The sequence below is a fragment of the Capsicum annuum genome, unplaced genomic scaffold (genome assembly GCF_002878395.1).
Source record: "Capsicum annuum cultivar UCD-10X-F1 unplaced genomic scaffold, UCD10Xv1.1 ctg4748, whole genome shotgun sequence".
In the NCBI taxonomy this organism is placed as follows: domain Eukaryota; kingdom Viridiplantae; phylum Streptophyta; class Magnoliopsida; order Solanales; family Solanaceae; genus Capsicum; species Capsicum annuum.
In genome coordinates, this window is record NW_025855126.1 from 1,470,774 (window position 1) to 1,479,304 (window position 8,531).

Genomic DNA, 8,531 nt, shown 5'->3' on the forward strand with positions numbered 1-8,531 from the left:
AGGCTTTGTGATATATTCAATTCCAATGTTCAAGCTCTACTTTTAATGATCAGCAAGAAAGGAATTCAGATTCATATCGTGCATGTCCCCTGGCCGTATTTCTTTGATGGGTTTATGATGTTAAATCCTCTATTCCTCAAGCCTCAGTTGAGTGTCAATTTATTCATAGTATGTATTCATGTGTCAGATCCTCATGCTCTAATCTTTTAGTTATCTTTCCTTACCCAAGATAGTGGAGGTGAATAGTTGTTTAGTCGGGAGAGGAGATATTTCCTTACCAATGATAGAGGGTGTCATACGTACTTTGGCTTGGCGGTAATGTGAAGTAAGATTGAGGCTAAGTCTTTGATACATGTTATGGTTAGTTGAAGTTTAATGTGTTATGATTGGGAAGATTGTGGTTTGTTCATTTTGTGTAATTCTATGAGTTGTATTCCATGAGTTGGAAGGAATATTGGAGTGAAGAATTTGTGTAGGACTCGATTAGCAAGGAGTATGTCAGGTGTGCTTGAGGTGAGTGCATGGAAATTTTCTTGATAAGAGGTGTGTAGGGTATGAAGAAGAGGCTTTATAAGTGTTTGATTAGGAATGCACATGTGGTTATGAAGATATGCTTGAATGTCGTGTTTGTGTGCATGTGGATGAGTGCCTTGCACATTAGTAAATAGCTAGTGCTAGGTGGATTGGAGTTGTCAAAGTGGTAATGAGAATTACTCTTGAAGTGAGAGGTTGTAAGAATGTAGATGCGTGGGAGCTCATGATTCAGAATGGGGTTATGTGGCGAATCTCGTTGTTCTAGGTTACGCATGAAAATGATGAGGGGGTTTGGTTCAAGGGGATATGAGTAGATGGAAGTATCAGTGTCATTTGAGGATTGTAAGTTGAATCGATCAAATATAGTATAAAAAAGGTATAGTATAGTCGAGAGAGTGTTTGAGAAGTGTGGTCGAGTTGAGAGTAAGGAGTTGCCTTGCTTGAAGCTTTGTACTTTTATCCTGACTTATGATTCATAGGTTTAGGTTTCAAGTTATGGGATTATGGTAATTTTATGATCTCCGATTCAGATGTCTTGTTTAGATCTTGCCTAAACTTCTTTGCTCCTTCAGACCATTAGAATTCCTTGGGAGGGTGTCGAAGAAATCCTCTACTTAAGTATGAGTATCTAGTATGATTCAGTTTGCATAGCTAGCAACCCAATTTTAAAATTTGGCTGATAGATTTCTATTTTCTTCCATTTTTTTCAAACTAGTCTGGTCTTACCACTCAAAATTTCATAAGTATGAGCAATTCGATAAGTAGTTGCTCGTGCCCAAAATCTACAAATTCAGTTCAGTATGTGTATCAGGCATCAGTTTCAGATTCGGATATATAATTGTGATTCAGTCTGTGAGCATTCATTAAACAATCTTTGTTTACCAAGTATTCTAGTCCAGATAATGTAATAACCATTGTGTAGTCTTATCCTTGTTTCTCATGACCTAAGCCTGCAGAAATTATCTCTTCGCCGTCTATGAGTAATATTGCTCCCTTATCACATCAAGTGAATTCTAAACTCTCAGTATGAGCCCGTTCTTTAATATAGGAAGAAGGAAAATCAGATCAGATTCAGTCGAGAATTACAGTTGTCCTCTATCTATTTTTTTCAGTCTCGAATCCAGCTGTATAGCTATTCTCATCATGAGTTTATACATTTAATGAAGTACTTCAAAGTTTAGAAAGATATAGATTTAGATTTGCAAGTTGTTTCAGCTGTGTGTCTTTAGTTTTCTCTATATTCTTGGCCAAAAAGCAACATTCGAAAACGAATGTTTCCAAGGGGGAGATATTGTAATACCCCGATCATTTCTTAAGCCTAAATCTATCTTTTGAGTGAATATGGATGACTTAAAAATTGATTTTTATTTATCTCATGTTGTATTTTCCTAAATTCTACTCTCGATCATGTGGAGAATTGGATAAGCTTTCCAACGACATAAGATTCACCCGAATCGGACACCCGATGAGGGAGTTAGAGCCATTTTGTAATTCTCCGAGACTCTAAAAAATAGTGCAACCATGAATCAACATCTTTAGAAATAAATTATAGTTCTTTGGTTGTTTTCTAATCAAGGATGGTGTATATTAAGGCCTTAAAGATGTCCTAACGATTGGGCGAATGAAAATATTCCTTACCGATTGAGTTCTTGGGAAGGATATTGGTATAGTCAACTTCAAACGAGCATATCTCTCATTATACTTGTAATTTTTGAGCTCATGATCTATCAACAGATATATAATTGAATTATCTGTCCAATGATATAAAATTCACCAAAATCCGATATCCGAGCAAAGAGTTATGCCCATTTTACTCCAACATGGTCAAGCTGCAAAACGGTGACGACGGTTCTGACGAGCTGTCACATTTCTGACACCATTTCTGACAACGTCATCACTTTCTGACAACATTTTTGATGACATCATCAACCTTAGGCATAAAATCAAAAATTTGACCCTTTTGTGACGACATTTCGTGACGGCCTATCACGGGTCTGACAGCCTATCACGGATGTCGTCAGCCCATTTTTTTCAGCAATTAAGGGGCATTTAAAAAAGGGTATTTTGGTCTTTTCCATCCATTTTGACCCTCTATATATATCCAAGTAAAGAAAAAAACTTTATTCTTCTTCCATTTCATCAAGAATACTTGGGTTTATCTTTCAAAAATCCAATCCAAATTTCCCAAGAACATCAAGAATCCACCATAGATTTTATAAATTAGTTCAAGATTCAAGGTACCCAAGTCAAAAGCATCAAGAACCCTAACTCAATAATTGGAAAAGGATTCTATAACAAGTTTCTTCATTCAAATTCATAATCAAGGTATGTGGGGTTTGAACAAGAACACTTCTTTCGTTCTTGTGCTCAAAGATTTAATTTCTACTATTGAAATCCATGATTTTGCAAAGTGGGTTTAGACCCAAATTACTTTATTAATGATTTATGATATTTGAGCTATTCAAGATCGATACACATGACTATTTCATCATTTTATTTCTTAAATTGAGAACTTATGCCATGATTGAATATTATTATTATGAGTTGATGATTTCCGAATGATTTGAGATAAGAGTCATGATTTAGGATTTTCTATGAGAATTTTTATCATTGAATATATATATATATATATATATATATTGATATTTGAGCTTGAGAGTCAAGAATTATTTCTATGATGTTTTCTTAAAGTTTTTGATACATGATTATTTTACAACTTTCAAATTATGACTTGATATTGAATATTGTGAATTTCATGTTCTACCATGAGTTGGCATGACTAAATGAATTGATACATCTTGATGTTGAGAAAGATTGTTTGATTTTGAGTCGAGTTACGAATCCACAGTTGTATATGATTTACCGATGAGATATATATTTATGTTTTGGTCTTTATAATGGACCCACGAATTGATATTGATTAAGGTGAATTTCCTAATGCGTTCTGAGCTATGTCTAGGAGGAGTATTTAGCACCGAGCGGGAAATGTGATATTTCTTGATAACTACATGCCACCATAGAATTGATATTGATGATTGTGGGCCAGAGGTCGAGTATAGGATTGTGATTAAGAAATTGAGGTTGTACTCCTAGGCAAGAGTACAACACCCCCGCCAATGTGGGGTTCTCTCCTTAGCAGGGCAAAACGTAAGACTCCATGCGGCTCACATGGTGTAGTTATGTCAGTTATAAGAAACTCCCAAGTCCATAAGAGTTCAAGTTTCATGAGTTACCGAGTCACTCTAAGTCATTCTTTGAAGAGTTTGAGTTAAGTATAATGATTTATGAGATTTATAATGCTTGTATTACTATTGATGATTTACAAGGAGTATATTTTAGTTAATTCAAGCGAAGAAAGTTGTTATCGTTAGCATGCATGATTTTCATAATCATTTATGATATTATTTATAATGTTGCATTGCCCCCCCCACATACTCAGTGCATTCCTTAAAGTACTAACCCCCATATATTTCTATATGCTTGTAACACCCCGATTCGCTAAACCGGAATGCTACACGGTGCTCATGACCCCGTGGAAACACAAGCTAACCCATGATTGATATTTGTACCTGTATACTATAAATCATGATATAATAATGCGGAATAAATAAAACTGTAAGGATATAAGGTTCAACTGAATAAAACCATGTGGGTGAAAATACCCAAAACAACTCAATCTGAATGCTAAGTCTGAACATAAATCTGAACGTAAATCCGAAAGCCTCTAAACTATCTAAATAAGGAGTTGAAGGAACATGTCTCCAACTAACTCCGTAAAACTGAACTGAAGAAATAAATAAATGTATCAAATCATATTGTCCTCGAATCAATGAGGACCCACTGTGTCTCTGCGACTAGAATGCTACTACTACTGCTGGGCTGGAGCTCGTGTCTCGAAACCTATGGTGTAACATGAAAAGAAAGCACCATAGCACAAATACGTCAGTACAACTAGAGTACTAAGTATACGAGGAAGGTAGGCTGAACATAAAGAGTTTCATGCATGAACAATACTGACTGATTAATATGAACGTGGGAGTGCAAACATACATATATAGAAACTGGGACCGTAAATATGTGATAGCATGACCTGTAAGCTAATACATAGTTTACTGATAACTTTCATGACTGATACTGAATCTAATAACATGGACGGTTGTATCTGACAGTCCTGATTATACTAAAAGCTGAAGATCGCCCTGAGTTCTTTTATTGAGACTGATACTGAAACTGTGGGAAGTAGTGTTTAACCGACATACCCTATGTATGCCATTATGGATAAGATGGGGTCCAATCTCTGCCCCGACTGGAGGAGTGTCAATACCGTACCACGGGTAAGGACAGCCTGTGAGTGACCTTTATCTAATATCTGACAACTGACTAAGATCATGAGTTTTCCTGAGTCACATGACTGACTGAAGTCTATGGAATCATACTTAAGTTCAGATATCATGAAACATGACATGGCTCTAGGCACACAACTATAGTTTTCGGGTACAAGTACCCCTAGGATTCGATAAGAGGAAACTGACACACATGACATGACTTGATCATAAGATTTGAGTCCACAATTCACAATATCATAAGTAAGGCTTTCATAATAAGAATGATAATCAACAAACTATCACATGATCGGGAATACACACAACATGTATATACTTGCATGGCTTCAATAACATATTCATTCCTTATCACAACAATATCATGAGCATCTCGTACAACTTTTTCAATTCAAGACAATAGTACGAGGATCACATTGAACATAAACTTAGAACATGGAATAGTCATTTAGGACTTATTATGTGTTAAAAGCATGATTTCTATTCTCTTAGGTATTTTCACAAACACCTTACATTCACATCTTAGGCATAGGTGGATTCATCAAGATTATAAATATTCAACCACCAATTTCACATATTTATACATTAAATACCACCATATCCGCACAATAAACATACAAAGATCCCATCTTAGGCATCATCAAACTCCAACCACATGAACATCAACCACCAACAACATAAACATCATGATACAAAATTTAGAAGATGGTTCTTGAGCTTCATAGATGAAAGGAGTCCATAAATCAAATAACCCATACCTTAGAAGGAAAATTCTTGATGATTGACGGAGGAATTTCCTTGAAATCAGATCTTCAAGCTTAGTTATGCAACCCTAGTTGTTTTTCTCTTTTAGTGCTCTTAGATGATGAGCTTTGACATGATAATAGGGTTGTAATATGTTTAGAAGCTATATATTTCTTAGGGTTAAGTTTAGGGACGTGTAAGGAGTTTTAAAAGACTTAATTACCTTTAAAATTACTCAAAACGGAGTGTTTTTGGCACCTGGAACTGACTTAGGCAGTGCCCAAGTGATTGCCTAAGATAGGTTGGGCGGTGCCTAACCAATCACCTATGTTTGGTTTGGCAGTGCCTAACCAATCGCCTATCCTTACTGTCTCTCACCAAAATGGGCATAACTTTTCGCTCGGGTATTGGATTAAGGCGAAATTGGTATTATTGGAAGCTAATTTGATTCTGTACAATTTGGTGGGCCTAAATTAGCCAAAATACCACATTAACATTGAGTTATACTAGTTCAAAGATGACCCTTGTAAAATCGAACACTAAAACTTGATGGATTCAAAAACTCTTAGCTTGTATTTCCTTAAGTGACTCATATGAACATTCTTAATGCATCATAATCTATCCTTTCACTAGGATATTCATTGTAAGTCATGTAATATTCATTGTAAGTCATGTACTCAAATATGAATCACAGGATAGAAGATTTCATACGTAGGAATACTTATTCACTTCCTAGCTTAGAAACATGTGGGGTATTACAATAACTCCCCCTTAGGAACATTCGTCCTCGAATGAGAATTTACTGAGAAGGGATACTAGAATGAGAATCTCAGGACTGACATGATAAACATACTGAACTCGTGCATATCTTATGCACGGATAACTGACACATGAATGCATGACTGAGTATGAAACGGTTAATAGGTACCAAGTTTATACTGGAAACATAAATGTGAAACTGAATAAGATTAAGGAGAACTATTACCTTGAGCTTGAACTGAATTAGCGGGGAAGAGGTGAGGATACTTGGTACGTATATCTACTTCTTCTTCCCAAGTAGCTCCCTCATGAGACTGATTTTTCCAAAGAACCTTGAGTAGAGGGACTTTTTTGTTCCTCAATCTACGAGTCTGATAATCTAAGATTTTGACTGGAATCTCTTCATAAGAGAGGCTGTTCTGAATGTCGATGCTCTGAATAAGGACAACAACTGCTGGGTCACCTATACACTTCTTTAGAAAAGAGACATGGAAGACTGGATGGACTGAGGCTAGATCTGAAGGCAACTCAAGCTCATAAGCTACCTTGCCGAATCGACAAAGAATTCTAAAGGAACCGACATACCGGGGACTGAGTTTCCTTTTTTTGCCAAACCTCTTCACTCCCATCATGGGAGAGATCTTAAGATAGACATAGTCATTGACCTCAAACTCGAGATCCTTTCTACGAACATCTGCATAGGACTTCTGTCAGATCTGAGAAGCCTGGAGTCTCTCTCTGATCAATTAAACTTTCTCCAGGGCATCGAATACTAAGTCAGGACCTATGATTGAGGCCTCACTAACTTCGAACCAACCAATCGGAGATCTACATCTGCTACCATAGAGAGCTTTGAATGGAGCCATATGAATACTAGAATGATAGTTATTGTTGTTTGCAAACTCAATCAAAGGCAAGTGGTCGTCCCAACTTCACTTGAAGTCAATTGCACACGCCCTTAGCATATCTTCAAGAGTCTGAATGGTCCTCTCTGCTTGACCATCTTTCTGAGGATGAAATGATGTTTTGAGATGGACTTGGGTATCGAGACCCTTTTGGAATGCTTTACAAAAGTGAGAAGTGAACTGGGTACCTCTATCTGAGATGATAAATAGTGGAACATCGTGTAACCTGACTAACTCCCTGATATAGAGTTTGGCATAATCCTCAAAGGAATAAGAAGTATGAACAGGAAGGAAATGAGCTGACTTGGTCATTCTATCTATAATGACCCAGACTGAGTCATGCTAATGACGAGTTCTAGGCAAACCTGTCATGAAGTCCATGTTAACTTATTCCCACTTCAAAGTAGGAATGGTGAACTCTTGCATGGAACCACTAGGTTTTGGATGCTCTATCTTAACCTGCTAATATGTAGAGCAATTAGCCACAAACTCTGTAATATCTCTCTTCATCCCACTCCACCAATAGATCTCCCGCATGTCACGGTACATCTTAGTGGCCCCTGGATGAATAGAGTATCGCGCACCATGAGCTTCTGCAAGAATTTGCTGCCTCAATTCATCTATACCTGGAACACATAGATGACTCTGACAATGAAAAACACCATCTCCCTCTTAGGAGAAAACCTCAACTTTTTAATTCTGAACTGACTCTTTGAACTTGACAAGGCTAGGATCCCTATGTTGTTTCTCTTTCACCTCGAAAACTAGATATGAATCTGAACTACTATGAATACATACACCACCCTCTGAAGAATCAACTAAGCGAATGCCTAGTCTGGCAAGCGGATGGATCTCCTGAGCCATCTTTTTCTTACTATCCTCAATGTGAGAAATACTACCCATGGAGAGTTGACTAAGAGCGTTGGCCACAACATTGGCCTTGCTCGGATGATAAAGAACACTCATTTCGTAATCCTTCAAGAGCTCTAACCACCTTCTCTGGCGAATATTGAGATATTTTTGGGAAAAGACATACTGGAGGTTTTTATGGTCTATGAAGACATCTATATAAACTCCATAGAGATAATGCCTCTAAATCTTCAAGGAAAAAACTATCGTTGCTAACTCAAGATCATGAGTAGGATATTTCTTCTCATGTGGCTTTAACTGTCTTGAGGCGTAGGCTATGACCTTACCATGCTGCATAAGGACACAACCTAAATCCACTCCGGATGCATCACAATAGACT